The sequence below is a fragment of the Microtus ochrogaster genome, assembly GCF_000317375.1.
Source record: "Microtus ochrogaster isolate Prairie Vole_2 chromosome 14 unlocalized genomic scaffold, MicOch1.0 chr14_random_2, whole genome shotgun sequence".
Classification (NCBI taxonomy): Eukaryota; Metazoa; Chordata; class Mammalia; order Rodentia; family Cricetidae; genus Microtus; species Microtus ochrogaster.
The window spans coordinates 2824580-2840773 of record NW_004949097.1 but is presented as its reverse complement, the minus strand read 5'-3'; the positions used below and the strand labels follow the sequence as shown (position 1 = coordinate 2840773).

The 16194-nt window shown below is 38.4% G+C and overlaps 1 protein-coding gene across 2 annotated transcripts in view; it reads right to left on the bottom strand.

Annotated features, from left to right (window-relative positions):
* The window catches only part of Atf7ip (activating transcription factor 7 interacting protein), an 82080-nt gene extending 66472 nt beyond the window's left edge, over positions 1-15608 (bottom strand). The window contains exon 1 of one of the 2 annotated variants that reach the window (XM_013352806.2): positions 15281-15608. The gene's annotated coding sequence lies outside the window, so the exon portion shown is untranslated. Of the gene's footprint in view, positions 1-908; positions 1234-15280 lie in introns of those variants that run through there. The other variant, XM_026787906.1, reaches the window with a different exon arrangement.
* Between the last annotated feature and the right edge of the window lie 586 nt (positions 15609-16194).

Below are 16194 nucleotides of genomic sequence, written 5' to 3'. Positions count from 1 at the left end.
CCTAGCACTGGAGGGCCCAAGACAAGCTCAGTTACTCAGCAAGTCAAAAGCAGCAGTGGACCACATTGAGACATTGTCCTAACTTGCTAGGTAACCTTGGAAATGTATATTACAGTATTCAGCAAACATTTGTTTTACAATGCTGAAAAAAAAAATTCCTTAAATTTGCAATCCTTTTCAGTGTTAACAGTTTTAAATATATATAACAATGTCAATTAGTTAACTAAAACAGTATTTATTCCAGCTCTCTAGTCATCAGACTGTATTAGATTTTAAAAGAAAAAGGTATGGGGGTCTATATGTAAAATTATTTTTGAAATTTAAAATCTGAATCCAAATGCCAATTAAAACAAAAAATAAGGAAAAAGTGAGTCACTATAAATATGTATATTAATTATAAAATAAAAAAGGCAACATGTGAGAAAACACTAAAACATATAATAAAAAATGAAGAGAATACATTTTCTACGATTAACAGAGAAAATTAGTATTCTTTTTACAAAGTTACCAAACAATAACTCATTTTAAAAAGCAAAAAATCCTATTTTTTCCAAACAAGACTAATTTATGGCTTTTTAAAAAAATACTCAATATACTGTTTGAACTTGTAAAAATATCTAGTGAATTCTCTGTCTACTACACAAGGGACATTTAGTTACTCGTGTGTTAGAAAAGCACGACTGTGGTGATCAAAGTTCTGGCAATGACAACAAAATGGTGAGAAATCACAGGAATGTAACCTTTGACCTCACCATCCTAATGTATTGTTTCCCTAATACAGGCAGGCGTACAGCTCTTAGAGAACATTCCAACTTCTTCACAAGCAAATTTTATTTCCTATACAAAGCTGGCTATATTCAAATGTTTTCTAATTGCAGTGCTCAGAGATAAAAGCTCACGGGTCTTACCTCAGATCCTGCAGCTTGGGACAAGGCTCCTCACTGGCACGTCTGCTGCCTGGGAAGCCTCAGAGAGGGGGCAGCAGCCATTTTGAGACAGCTGCAGTCTCATTGCACAACAGTGTAATTAAGATGGCTGCACCGTGAACTCAAGAACTCACAGTGAAAACTCAGCCATGTATCAAAGAAAGCCCCTCCCACTTTGTCAGCCTGCAGGAAACTGAACACAGATAGCTAATGCATATACTGCAACAAACAATGCAGCCACTAAACACACAGAAAAAGAAAACAGAAGGCAGCAAGCCAGTTTTGCAACAAAATGCCTGTGAATTGAGTTGGAGCACATTCCGATCCCAAACAACTTGAAATCCACGCCACATATTAGCAGAAACAGATATAGAGCCAGATCACACAGAGCAAACACTAGGGAATTCGCCTGAAGACAGCCTCCATTTCTGTCCAGAAAAAAAAGGGGGAGGAAAAAGCAAAAGCCCTCAAACCCAGCTCAAGACCCTTCTTTTTTTTTTTTTTTACTTTTTCTTCTTTACCTATAATACATCCATCAAAGCAAGAGTATCAAATTTGTTTAAATCTTATTCATTTGATCAAGTTGACTTTATAAAAAGCTAATTTAAAACTTACCCACAGAATCTAAGCTTCACAAGTGCGACCCAGCAGAATGGTCAGAGTTTACAACCACATTTTCAATTTTGACAATAGTGTCTTAAGACACAGGTGGCAACAAAGCTTAATTTGGTAATTTCTCATAAAATCAAATAAGTCTTCTCTCTGTAGTCCAAATGTCACAAATATATTCTCAGGTGACACAGAACTCCCAACATTTTAATACTAGGAAAATGTCAACGAAGAATGTACTCACTGGGAAGGCAAACAGGGAGGACAAGAGGGTACAAGTCAGTCTGGAAGTGGGACTACTAAACCACATCTGAGAACACTGCCAACAACACTGGCTTGGCAGAAACAGGCAGCAGCAGCAGAACAGGCAGAAGGCACACAAAGGACCTCTTCCGCTTCCACCAGCCATGGAGCCTGGTTTCTCCCGTTCTTCTTGGGCATACACTCCTTAGGTTTGGTGATCTTGTGTTCTGTCTAGAGATACTGGTATTCACTACAACCGTTTGAGGGTGTAAGAGAGGTGACGGAAATGCAGCTGAAGGACAACTGGCCTCACGGCATGATAATCATGTGGTTCATTATCTCGTTCTATTTCTGTATATAGTGGAAATATTTCATAAAATTTTTCTAATTACTCTGCCTTGAAAGAGGCCTTTATTCAATTTTACATGGAATGGACTAGATAATGTCTTTGAAAACTGCCTTAGGAGCAGAAAACAAAAGAAACATTTACACATGATCCAAGCCACATCAAAGTACTGGGCCTTGAGCATGCTAATAAATCCTCCATCCTGCTGACTAGAACACTAGGCCTTGTTTGTGTCCTCCATCCCACTAAGGTAGAACACTAACCCTTGTTTTGTGTCTCACTATGTAACCAAAACCCTGAATTCCCTGTATGCTCAAGCTGCCCTCAAACTTGTAATCCTCCTTCATCTACCCCATGAATGATAGGATTACAGGTGTTTGTGCCACCATATCTGGCCAAACCATACCAGCTCTTAAAATAATGCGGCTGAGGGTGGCTTTGTCTATTCAGAAAAAGCAAGATGTTAGTAAACTGAAAATGTCTGGAAAAGACTTGACTACTATACTGTAAAACTGAGATGTAAATTCAATGGGGCAAGACACTAAAAATAACCAAAATATAGCTATCTGGTAAATTTTAGATGCTATTTCAATTGTTACTGTGATCCTAATGGCAGGTTTTATCGCCACTTTGTGATAGTCAGTGAAACAGGCTCAGAGACTGAATAACAGTTAAAAATTAATAAATGCTGAAATATAACCAAGACTACATTCGGCTTCAATGCATACAGCTTCATCCAACCCTTTCAGACACGGTTCTCTAGGTCTGACAAAAAACCAGAGAGGAAAACAGAAGGCTATTACAGTACTGGCGTTAGTTAAGTCTACATCTTACCCACCCCAGTTCACTAGACAGAACCAGTCTCGTTCACCAGATAAATTCTATTCTGGAGTCAACATTTACTGTTTGCTAGAGATGGAGTACCACTCTTTAGGCCTAGACTAGTCATAAATTTATACATTCCTCCTGCCTCAGACTTCCAAGGTCCCAGGATAACAGACATGGGCCAGAACCCACCATCCATCACTATCACAAACAGTCCTCTCTTTATTCCCCTTTCTCCTTAGTATGGCCATCACCTTTATAAACCCAGGACAACTGCTCAAGAGCTGGAAGTCCTTCCTATCTTCGCTGCACTCACCACACTTCAATACTTCTCTTCCTAGATCCTGTTCAGACTAGAAACTGTTTGTCTTCCATTTGAATATCAGTTTTCTGTTCAACAACATACAACTATCTCAACAGACAGTAAGTTGAGATTCTTATTAGTTCTGACACAAAAGTCTCAGAAAAGTGTGTACCTTCACTAGTAGGGTCTCTTCCTAATTTCCTACTAAAAGACTGCAGTTGCGAGTCCAATGGGGTAAAGAGGCCTTCCGTAGAGTATACTCCAGTTGTCAGGGCTCCACAGGGACTACACAGTGTCTGCACAGAGGAGTCAAGCTCGGAAACAGCTATAAAGTAGATTGTTTTGTTTCAACTTATTATTATGTGTGCGTACATACGCACACATGTGCAGTTGGGAACACATATGCATGTTCCTGGATTGTGCATGGACAACAGAGGCAACTTCCAGGAGTTGGTGCTCTCCTTCCATAGTGGGGTTCAGGACAGAACTCTGGTCAGGCTTGTATGCAGCACCCTGAGCCATCTTCCAAAATGGTTTTGTTTCTTAATTAGAATATAATGTAACAGATTTCAATATGACATTTTCACATATAACTTAATTGTTTTAAAATTCTATTAATATTTCTAAGTCCAACAAAGCTTGAGTTAATATCATAAATTATCTTTTAAAAATTTTAGATAAGATCATTTATAAGAAGCCACCCCATCATTTATTTGAAAAAATAAACGACTTGGGAAAATTTTTTAAGATTTAGCAAAATAACTAGTTCGATGACAAGCTGACATTTAATCTCTTCCAAGGAGAAACTAGCATGCTCTGGCACATTCCTCTCATTTCATCATTACAATGATGTGGGCATGTCCTACAGTTCCTGGATGACTCAAAATGTCGATCATGTCGCAATGTCAAGAGTCTAGACATCCCTGAGAGTAAATGTTATACTTACCAACTTTTATGTCCATAGTATGTAGCCTTTGTCAGGAATTACACAAGCAGTAATGATGGAGAGAATTCAAAGATTCAAAGAATTAGCTTCAGTCAACTCTGTATTTATTTACCACATTTATGGAATAATTATGTATATAAATTACTGAAAACTACTTACAAGTCTTACTGTGTTTTGGCAGACTGTTCCATTTATTTAGCTATAGCACATCCGACACAAATTATTGTTAACATCCTGTCTTAGGGGTAAGGACATAAAGGGGCTCTAAAAAACAAACTAGATCCTCACTAGCTTTTCTGGGCTCTAACTCAAATAATCTAACTTTTCCTTTCACTGTTTTACTTCTTAGATTGCTGACAGAAATTCTAACCTTACTTGCCCTGATTCTTGCTTTCTCATCCACCCTTCTTTGGAGACCCTGCTCCTCCCTTGCAACAATTACAGATGGTCACAATTCTCAACCCGCTTGCTTTCTTGAAGCATGCCACTCTCCAAAGGCATGGCTCCCTTTCCTCATCTCCCTGGAGGCAGCTTGAGAAGTTGGAGGGGACTTTAGCCACCAAGCTTGATAACCTGTGTTTAATCCCTGGGGCCCACATGGTGGAAGTCAAGAATCAATTCCCTCAAGTACTTCTATAACCTCCACACCCATGCAAAGGAACACATGATCCACCAAACAAAATAGAGTGAACTTGTAATTACAAAAAATTTAAGATATAAACTGAAAACACCTCACTTCTCCACCTCATTAACTTTAGATGCCCTTATCAAACACAGTACAGTGAGCATGCACCTTCTGTAAACCTAGCAAAGATCTGAAAAATAAGATTCCCTGATTAAAATAATAATTCAAGGTCAGCAATCAGTGTAGTTTAGTAGGGCTTGTGTAGCATTTACAGATTCCAAATCCAGCAACTACAACAGTTTAATCTATCTACTTCAATTGATTTTTATCTACCACATCATATTATGTGGCAAGTCCAGAAAAAATAACTCAACTAAACCTTAAATATGGAAGACAGAAAGCAAAAGCAAAAACCAAGCAATTAACTATGTACCAAGAAGAAAACTTCAAAAAATTATTGCATGGAGGGGAAAAGTTGAACTTTTAAATCCAGAAAAAAATAGTTCAGGCAGGAAGTGGAAAAAAAGAAAATATAAGAAATGAAAAATTTAATAAAAACTATCTGATGAACTTGAAGAAAACTGCTTCAGCAGAACACAAATTACAAATAGAAAATGGAGTTAGAATTCTATATACACATACATAATCTATACAAAATTATACACAAATTAAAACTGAAAGGAAGAATGGTAAAAGATGTCACCAATGAAATCATTTAAGAACGCTCTCCGGCATATAGCCCACCAGTGAGCACTTGTTTCCTGTGCACACTCTTCAATTGCAAAACAAAGGAAAATGACTTCAAATTAGAGTTCTATACCCAGCCAAACTATCAGTCAAACATTCAAATACTGAATGATGTTTCTGATACAAATGATCTTTAAGACAACAAAAACAAGTCATCTCATGTATTATGTCTAAAAAGAAAATAAAAATCACTACCTAAAAGTTTTCTCCTCCTCAGAGACAAAAATCAATCAAAATAATGGCATATTGAAAAGAAGGATCCTACAAAAAAAAGGAAGCCTCCATCATAGTCAACAAGAACCAGAGAAGATTCCAGCTGCATACAAGAGAGGCCAGAGAGAGACATAACGGAGTCTTTACCCTCATGAGTCAACATCTGTGTCAGGGAATAGGTCTGGATTTTTCATGGTAGTATTAATACAAAGCAGACAACTTTGTGAAAGCAGTATTTAATATTGATAAATTTATTCAGAAAGACTTTACAGATAATAAGCTAAATTATGAGAAACATTTTAAGAGTAGTTATGTAGAAAAATACTGCTGAGTATTAAAAATTAACAGTATTAAAAATACTATTAAAGTGATTAAACACTACATAAGGTATGACTCTTTATTAGATTTATTTATTTGGGAGGGAGGCAGAAGCTAACCCATGCCACAGATTGTGTATGGAAGTCAGAGGACAACTGCAGGAGTCAATTCTTTCCCTTCTATTTTGGGGATCCCAGGAATTGAACTCAGGTGCTAATGCTTGGCAGCAATCAGCTTTACCCACTGGGCTATATCACAGACCATCTCCTATGTTTTATAAACCAGTGTATATATTTTCACTAAGAGGCTTGCATTGGTTGCACAGTGGTGAACATAGTTACCTTCAATGATAACATGCTTTCTGAACCAGCAAGACAGCTTAGCAGGTGAAAAGTACTTGCCACGAAAGCCAAGACCTGAATTCAATTCCCAGAATTCAGAATGAAAGGAGAAAAGCACCTCCACATGTTTTCTCATGCCATGCTCATGACTGATCTCCCCCGCCCCCCCCCTCTCTCTCTCTCACACACACACACACACACACACACACAGACAGAATATTTTTAATTCTTAAAGAATCTACTTTCCTAAATCAAATTTGTATTCATGGCCACACTAAAAGTGTGACATTTATGAACAGATCTTCAGTTTAGTATGACAGCAAAAGTAAAGCATACCAAGTGGAGCGATGATTCCTCACAAGAAACCAATTTACTATGTCTTCTGCAAGTTATGTACTCTGCGCTTAAAACAAAATGAAGAATGCATCAGTTCCTGACAGTCTAGAAACACTGATGGAGAACTTGGGGGAACTACATAATCCAATACCACGACAGCTATACAGCAGATCACTCGGATCTATCAGGTGGCCCTTGATTCTCAATCAGGGATTTATCAAAAGCTGATAATGTCTAACATTCATAAAGTATCTGGCCAGAAGTGAGTATCTCATTAGAACTAAGTGAACTACTTAGTGTCTGGCACAGAAGCACCTGCCTATAACCCCAGAATGTGGGAGATGAAGGGGGGTCAGGGTCACCCTCCATTCTCCCCGTATGGTGTGGGTCAGCTTAGCCTATGAGAACTCATTTCAAATCATCAAAAATTAAAAAGAATCAGAAAATTCAATAAACACAAACAACAGTTAAATCCATGCCTTATGGTAGGAGTCTGCTTAGAAGGGCAGACTATCAGGCTATGAAGAAACAGAATTATTTTCTTTTGCCTCTAGCGTGGTCTGGTGGCCCTCCACATGGAAGCCTGAGGCAGGAAGACTGCTGTGAGTTACCTGGGCTACGGAACGAGCTCCTGCCACAAAAAACAACCCAATTCTCACATTTGCATGCACTCGGTAGGCTGGGGAGGGAATCTTTCATCTCAGCCTCCCAAGAAACCAAGACTAGCAGGACTGAGTTACCATGCTAAACCTGCTTTCATTTTGGTTGACCTTGCCCCAACAAGTGAAAAGAGAAAGGGCAGCTTTGCGCCCTGAGTATTCATAAAAAGTGAAGGAGATGTAGTAATCACACACAGATCTAGTCCCTAAAATACATTTACTCCACCCCTATCTTTGGCAATGATGACTAAATGAGCATCTCTACAAACAAGATTATTATTGAAAAAAAATACGCTTTTCATCATGAGGTTTACTGTAAATCTAGTGACCTCAATAATCATGCAGCTTGTTTAGTTTATGAGTCAGTCCTAAAACCAGATTCGCAAACAAAACTTTGCAAATATTTTTTCTAAATGTTTACATTTGGTATAAGAGTATATTATCAAATAAATTTTTTCTAAATTACTTTTAAAATAAATTCGAGCTGTAGAGTCAAGATTATTGTCCACAAAGAATTTTTAAATTTTACGTGTGTTTATGATGTGTATGAGGAGTAACCACGTGGAGTCACACATACGTAGGTCATATAACAACTTGGAGTCAGTTAACTGGTTCCAACTTCATGTGGGCTCTTAGGTTGCCAAGTGCCTTAACTAGCTAAGCCATCTTACCAGCCCTAAAGAGTTTATTTCAAATTATTTATGTGTGCATACATGTATGTTAGTGCGAGTGCCCAAGGACACCAGAAGAGGCCAGCAAATCTCCTAGAGCTAGAGCTGCGCATAAACCACCCGATGTGGTGCTACTATGAATCAAACTTGGGCCTCTGCAAGCGCAATTTTCTCTAACCACCGAGACATCTGCCCAGCCCAATTTTTGTGACACACAGATGTTATTAAGGGAAAGGAGGGAAGATGATACAACTCTAATAAGATTATCAGAGTGCTTATCTCAAATGTATGAGACCCTAGATTTAACACCCAATACCACAAAACAATTAACATAAAAACCAAAGAAAGAAATACTACAGAAACAAGTTGCCCAAATCACAATACAAAACCACAATAGTTGTTTATTATATTCTAACTTGTTTGAAGAAATTTCTTTGCCTTTAGTAAAGCTTTTTGTCTTTCATTTACTTGACTTTTTATCTTTCAACTTTTTTTTGATAGTCTCACGTTGTCCAGACTACCCTTGAAACTGTTACGAAGCTGAAGACCATCTTGGACTTCTGCCTCCAGAGCGCTGCCATTACACGTGTTCAAAATCATGCCTGGTTTTATGCAGTGTTGGGAATCAAACCCAAGACGTCATGGATGCTAAGCAAGTGCTCTACCATCTCAACACCTTCCCCAGTCCTATTTCCAACTTTAAAATCATTTCAATCTGATAGGAGGAGAAAATTATACAAATGCAATCCACCAGTAATTGACTGCACTACTACATCTTCTCTTCAGATCTTTACTCAAAGGTACATATTGTTCTCCAGAGTGTACTTTAGGCTCTTAGGTGAGCAAAAGTGGAACAAATAAATAAATGAGGCATGAGGATGATGAACTTGTCGCCAGCCTGAACTATACACCATGACCTTATCTCAAGAAAATATATACAAAGCCAGTCCTCAGGAGGCAGGAAGAAAGATTTTGTGAACTGGCAACTACAGGTAAGTTCTAGGTCAGCCAGGGCTACATAGTAAGATTGTACCAAAAACAAAACAGCAGCAGCAACAATAGCAACAACAACAAAACGAAAGACAACAAACAAAAGAGATAGGGGATGCAGCTCAACTGGAGAGTGCCTGCCTAGCATTCAGGAATCCCTGTGTTCAAGCTCTAGGACATGATGGTACATGCCAGTAATACCAGCACTCAGGAGGGGATGGAGATATAAGACCAGAAGAGAGGGGAAAGAAAGAGAGGAGGAGAAATTAACAGAACCAAAAAAAAAAGATAAAGCAGGGATGGAGGGAAGACAAATTCTTGTTTCTGCCACTGAAAGGCGACTCCTGTACTATGTCGAGAGACCAGCCTTCACGGAACTCCTCCTGTCTGTCACGTGTCCCTCTCTAGGGCACCTCTGTCACAGATTAAGGAAACAAATGCAATAATCCACCAGAAGCTCAAAAGTTCTCAACCAAGGTCAAAGGTAACATAAAAAAGAAAAATACCTAAGTGTTTCTAAGTAAATTTGCTTGAAAAAGACCCAAAAGCAGGCAGGCAGGATTAACGGCCTAACAAAAGTCACATCTTAACTTTGCTATCATTTCCTAGATTCAGTTTCACAAAGTCTGGAAGATTTTACTCTGAGTTCTTTTCATGCCTCCACATGTTCAATAAAATAATATCTGGGCAATAACCAGACTCTTTTCAATACAAAAAAGTATAATTATGTCATTAGAAAGTATAATTAGGTCATTATTAAATAATAATATGAGCAAAATAAGGTGGCACACACCTTTGATCTCAACACTTGGGAGGCAAAAGATCTCTTTAAGTTTGAGTCCAGGAAAAAAAAAAAAAGTAACATGTCACTGCAATCAAGATAAAGAAATTTAATGAATGAATGGCATACAAAGTAGGGAGAGTATAACAATTTAATGCTACCAACAAAAGTAAAATTGTGTTTATGTTTATTATAAGCTAAGGTTGGTTACACCCTGGCCAAACATTGAAGTACATAACTTTTCAAAATTCCACCAATCAAAATAACAATAATGATAGTTTCAAGTCTATAAAAACCTACTTTTGAGTCTCTAACTTCTAACTGGCTTACTTTCTCATCAACATGTCCACACACGGAAATGTAGCCGCATGCCTTCTTCTAGTTCATCTCTCTATCAGCACCCAGAAAACAGGAAAACAAAGTCTTTTTGAAAGATCATAGGGATCATAAGTTTTCCCAACATTTCCTGAAAACAGTACATTTTAGGAGTCTAGAAGTACAGCCTATTCATGATCTTTTTTAAGTATATGATTTAAAAATACCTCAAATGTAAATTTACTGTAATTCTAGACAATGATTATTATTGTTTTAATTTAACCAAAAGAATCTAATGTTCATCTACAAAACTACATATTACCTAGCACAACTGTGAAAACAAATTGTGGGTATTAAAATTAAATAGTGTACAGCATTATTAAATACATTCATATAATAGTTGATGTAGTGTCTGGCCCTACAACGCTTTGCAACTCTAAGGACCTTTGTTCCAACCCTAGAACCCACAACAAAACATCAGTGTAGCTGTCGCACTTGGAACTGGAAAGCTGAAACAGCAGTCTAGTATAACTGGTAAGCTCCAGGCTGATGAGAGACCCTCTCTCCTCCAAGAAGGTAGAAATAAATACTCCAGTGCCTGTGAGCACACATACACGCACACACACGCATCAAACCATGCACAAGTAATCTTTGGAATTCTGTGAGCATTATCTATAGAGCTCTCAAAATACAGTTGATTCCAGCAGATGGACCACAATTGTCGAACCTAATACCTAAATTATGATCAAAAAAAAGCAACCACAGATGTAAATGTAGCTCAATGGTAGTCACTTATCTAACATGCACAAATCCTTGGGTTCAATCTCCAGTATAACACACACACACAATTAATTTTTAAAAAAATCAATGAAAAGAGAGCTGGAGAAATGAAGGACCTGAGTTCAAATCCCAGAGCCCACTAAATGAAGACATGGCAGTACATGTGTCTGTCATCCAGCAAGAGACAGAAGACACCCAGAAGCTCAGGTCACCTAGCAAGGTGTACACAAAGCAAAGCAATTAAGACATCTGTCCAGACACAATAGGGAACAAGGAGAGGCACCTGAGCCTATCCTCTAATCTAAGGGACTCACAGACATCAAGGCGGGAGCACACCACATTCACAAAAGTCAGACACAAGTATATGCACCCACATCAGACACAAAAGTATCATTTTTAAATAATAATAAAGTTCTAGAAGAAAATAAAATGGATAAGTTCATCTCACAACAGGTAATGCTTTGTCTTTGAGAAGCTCCGGAATAAATCAGGAATAAAAAGAGCAGTGCGGTTAGGCATGGTGGCGCAGGCCTTCCAACACTCAAGGGAAGACAGAGGCAGGTGGGGATCCCTGTGATTTCCAGAACAGCCAGGGCTGCACAGGGAGACCTTTACTTAAACAAATAAATGAATAAGGCACTTCACATCACTAAATAGAAACAAAGATCCTCAAGACACAAAATCAATTCCAAAGGTTAAAAAAAAAAAAAAAGGAAAAACAGCAGCACTGAGTTGCCATAGTTATTGCTGACAAGCAGACAGGAACATTAACATCCATAAAAGAACATGCACACACAAACACACCTGAAAATAGTTCATTTCACAAGACAGGAAGGAAGGAAGGGAGGGAGGGAGGGAGGGAGGGAGGGAGGAAGGAAGGAAGGAAGGAAGGAAGGAAGGAAGGAAGGAAGGAAGAAAATCACCTTTACTACTTAAAGTTAGTGACCACCCATTTTCAACCCATCTAATTGGTAGCAGTATGAGAAATCTGGAAAAAAGATAAAAAAACCCTACACTGGTCTATTTTGTAAATCACTGTGCTGTCAAAATACTTTAAAACACCCTTGCTTATCTTTCTTTCTTTCTTTTTATTTTTTTCTTTTGGGTACATTTTGTTTTGTTTCTCTGTGGCCTTGCCTATCCTAGAACTCACTTAAAGATCAGGCTGGCCTCAACTCAGAGACCCACCTGCCTCGGACTCAAGAATACTAGGATTAAAGGTATACACCACCACTGCCCGGTCTAAAAAAAAAAAAAAAACAATTTTAAATAACTATTGTTATAGATCATGACTTGTGTAGAATATTCACCAGAACACAATTTCTAACAGAAAAAATGAGCAACAAGCTAATGACGCCCAACACCAGTAACCAGCACTTGGGGAAATCAGGCAGGAACATTTCCGGTCCTAGGCCAGCCTGAGCTACAGCTGAGACACTGAGGGGAGGAGAGAATGAAAAGAAACAGAGCAACAAAAAGACTGCAGGTGCTTGGGGAGGCTCAGTGACTGTGCACTGTTCAACACAAATATCTTCAGACACTGAAGACCATGAGCCAGGCACAGCAGAGAACACTTTTAATACCAACGGAAAGAACCAAGTAGCTCTATGATTTAAAGGCAGCCTAAGTATACATACCAAGTGCTAGTCTGGCCTAAGCTTCATAAGGGGACTTTCTCTCAATAAATGAATAAACTAATTAACTAACTGACTAACAAAATAACAAATTTGAAAATATCTGCTGATTGAGACTTTTACAATACAATATTACATACAAAATAAATTTTAGAATACAAATTGGGAAGATATTCATAATAAAATATGCAAGTTAAAACAGCAGGAATTGTGCTGGGGGTGTAGTTGAGGCTCTGGGTTTGATCCACAGCACCACCAAAAGGGGAAAAAAAAGCAGGAATTAAATTAAAATGATATTTATAGACTAATTCGCCAAGGCAAAAGTGAAGTCACAAAAATCCCAACAGTTAAGAGTGCTTATTCTGAACGACTAACTGAATACTTTCTAAACCTTAAAATGTGTAAGCTTCAAATATTTAGACATATTTTCACAAATTCAAATAATTTTTAAAAATTCTATGACTTAACCATTGCCGCTTTTTCTAAACTATATACTTAAAATGTACAAAACTACAATGATTTTAAACGAGTGACCTAGCTCTTATATATTAGATACACATACGATATACATATACACATGCAGTGCATATGAGTAACCTAGCTCTTATAGATACACATACTATATACATATACTCATGCAATGCATATGAGTAACCTAGCTCTTATATATTAGATACACATACTATATACATATACTCATGCAGTGCATGAGTAACCTAGCTTTTATATATTAGATACACATAATATACGTATACGTATGCAGTGCATATGGCAAAGCTTTGTTCACCACCCAGCTAAAATTTACTTGTTCCTGAGAAAATCCTAAAGAATAAACCACTGACATTCAGACACTCCATTAGTTTTAGTAAATTTAAAGTCACATTTACCTTCTAAGAAATATAATAGCAAAACTGCCCTCTCGATATTGAAATCTTATATTCTTCCAGTACCTCTTAGGATCTTCAATATCAACCCAAGAAAGACACAACCATCTGTGTATTCGCACAAAAGTATAAATTTAAAGAGGTAAACTAAAATAACAGGAGTACAAATACGGGGTGAAGGGGCCACTGCAGAAGCATGAATGACTAAAGATTGCCACATTGCCTTCATTCCATGTACAAGATATTTCATGATCCACACCAGATCCAATTTAGACCCTTGGGGGGCGCTCTGCACTGTCCCTCCATCCTATGCCAGATGTCACATCATTTCAAAGAACAAAAAGCCCAGTCAACCAAAAGTGCTCCCGTCAACTCTATCTTATTATCTTATCTAAAAGTATGTTTCAGGTAATAAAAATATTCCAAAACCAACCAATATTATGTGCTACTGCATTTCTTCGTTTGACAACAGACGAATTCAAACTTGAGTTGCGTAAGCAATCAAGAAAGCAACTGTGAAAAAAAAGAAAAAAAAAAAAGAAAGCAACTGTGTCTATGAATGACAGATTAAGTTTATAAAGCCATTTACAAGTTTTTAGACTAGTAAGAAACGAGTGGCTGAGAAAGAAAACCACACTAATCCTACGTATCTGGACCCAATTATGCCATATAAAATTTAAATGCAATGGCATCACTATTTTAAAGCAATCGGTAGCACTCCATATTTTAAGAAACTAAAAACAGAATATATAACAGCTAAAAAAATTTAAACAAGTGTACATCATATACACATACTACAGTGGACATATTTCTTTTAAATTTTAATTCGTTCACTTAATTCATAAAGGTTTCCATGTAATCTGGAATATTTTGAAGAATTTTTCATCACAAAAAGGTATCAGATATAGTAACTTACACGTGATTATAAAATGAGAAAAGAGTTCATTAATTATTTTTAGCAATTCTCTAACTGAAGAAATAATAGAATTTAAAACATGCAAGACTGAAGTGCTTTGGCAAATAGTTCAAGATTAATTAAAAATTCATTGATTTGAATGAAATAGTTCTTTTAAAAAAAACCTGATTAAGATTTCAACTTAATTAACTTTAGCATTCTCTCCTTGTTTCTTCTCCCAAACTAACATTTTAAAAATAAAATCGTTTCTGTTTTGTAAACGATTCACATCCAAAAGCGAACAGGTAAAAACAGGGTTAAAAATTATTTACAAAAGTGCAGCAGAAGTAAATGCACTTCCCCTGGGAGCACCACTAGGTGCCGATCTTATCTCGCTACATAGCGCATGAATCCAGAAATACCTCACTAAAAGGGAAATTATAATCGAGAACCACAAGAGGCAATTGGTACACAAAATGAAGGTCTGCAACCGGAGAGAAGCAGAGAATTAAAGCATTTTAGGGTCGGCGTAAGTGTAAGACACGAGAAGAAAGTTTTCCCCGGAAAAAGTGAGAAGAGAAGGAGAGCGAGATGAAACCCCCTCGAGAATGAGAAAAATTAAATCTAGAACCCAAATGGCGTCCAACAAGAACATTAGATCTTGAAAATGAATATTGCGCTTGCGCAGCCACCGCCCGGCCAGCTGCTCAACTGCAGCTAGAGCCCGACCCCACGCGATCACGTGCTCCCATGCAGCGCCCGCCCGCAGCTTCGCAACCGCGCAGGCGCAAACTCAACTCCCGCAGCCGCCATAATGCGGTCTCGAGTCTTCCGAAATACAATAGTCATTTCGCCGACTGGAGTTACAACAGCCCCTGGCACTCGCGGATACCTTCAGGGGCGGGAGGTGAGGGACGGGAACCCGAGTTCCTTCCTACACAGCCCGTCCCGCGCAGCCGTCCCGGGCGCCGCCGTCTCAGCCGTGCGCTCCACTCCGCCGCCTCCGCAGATTCAAAAACAAACCCGCTTCTCCCCTGCACGCGCCGGGGCCGTTATGCAAATAGCTGGGGGCGGAGCTCCGCGTGCGCCCCGTGCACTCCGCCCACTCTGCCGCCGGCCAATGAGCGCACGCGGTGCCTATTCGCCATGCAAATCTCCTGGTTTTTTATTTGAATGAGGGCCTTTGGCCACGCCTCCTGCCTTGAAAATGAGAACCAAGTGTGCGGTGGTGGCGCTGCGGTCTTTCCAATCGCATCCTGAGGTAATTTTTTTTCGGTTGGCTTCCCCTCTCCCCCCCACCTCCGAGGTGTTTTTTTGCGTGGAGATTCCTCAGTGAACACCCTTCATGAAACTTGAGAAAGGAAGTAGGTGAGTGTTTAAAAGGCAGGAAGATTTTCCACAAAGTCTACAATCCTAGAGTAGGATTCATTCAACATTTATTTTTTAACTTTCACCTTTTTTTGTTTTGTTGAGACAGATTCATACGGTTTCAGGCAGTATGTAGCTACGTAGCCCACACTGGGCTGGGATTCGAAATTACTGTTCCTTAAACTCTCAAGAGTCAGTTACAGGTATCATTCATTTTTAAGTTCACCAAATGAATTTTATTACTCTTTAGGATGTGGATAAAAGCCTCATTTTTTTCAGGTAATCTGTAACAGAGCAAGCACTACCAATCATACCTTCACACTGTAAATTCACTTATCTCTAAAATAGTGATAATAACAACAGCTCAACCAAATGGAGATCTAGAATGTAGAAAAGAATCAAACTGCTTTCATCAAGCCAGTAAATGCCAGAAAAATC